This window comes from Penaeus monodon, chromosome 28 (genome assembly GCF_015228065.2).
Source record: "Penaeus monodon isolate SGIC_2016 chromosome 28, NSTDA_Pmon_1, whole genome shotgun sequence".
NCBI classification, from domain to species: Eukaryota; Metazoa; Arthropoda; class Malacostraca; order Decapoda; family Penaeidae; genus Penaeus; species Penaeus monodon.
In genome coordinates, this window is record NC_051413.1 from 14,751,616 (window position 1) to 14,751,889 (window position 274).

Sequence of the window (274 nt, forward strand, 5' to 3'; positions counted from 1 at the left end):
CAATCTTTTTACGAACAGGGTTATACTATCAAAATTTATTCGCTATCCCTCCTTTCATTAGAAGTAACAGTAGTATGAATTATGTCAACTGATTTTTATCTCGTAATTCAGTAACTAATTTGGGTTATCAGTGTCAGCATTTTTTAATAAAGTGTTCTTTAAAGATGACTCTCAAAGAAGACCTTTAGGCGTTTGCTGAAGCTTAAAGTTTAAAAAAAGGAAATTAAATACTACATATTCCCGGTGATGACTCGGCGAAAAAAAGACTTTGGGT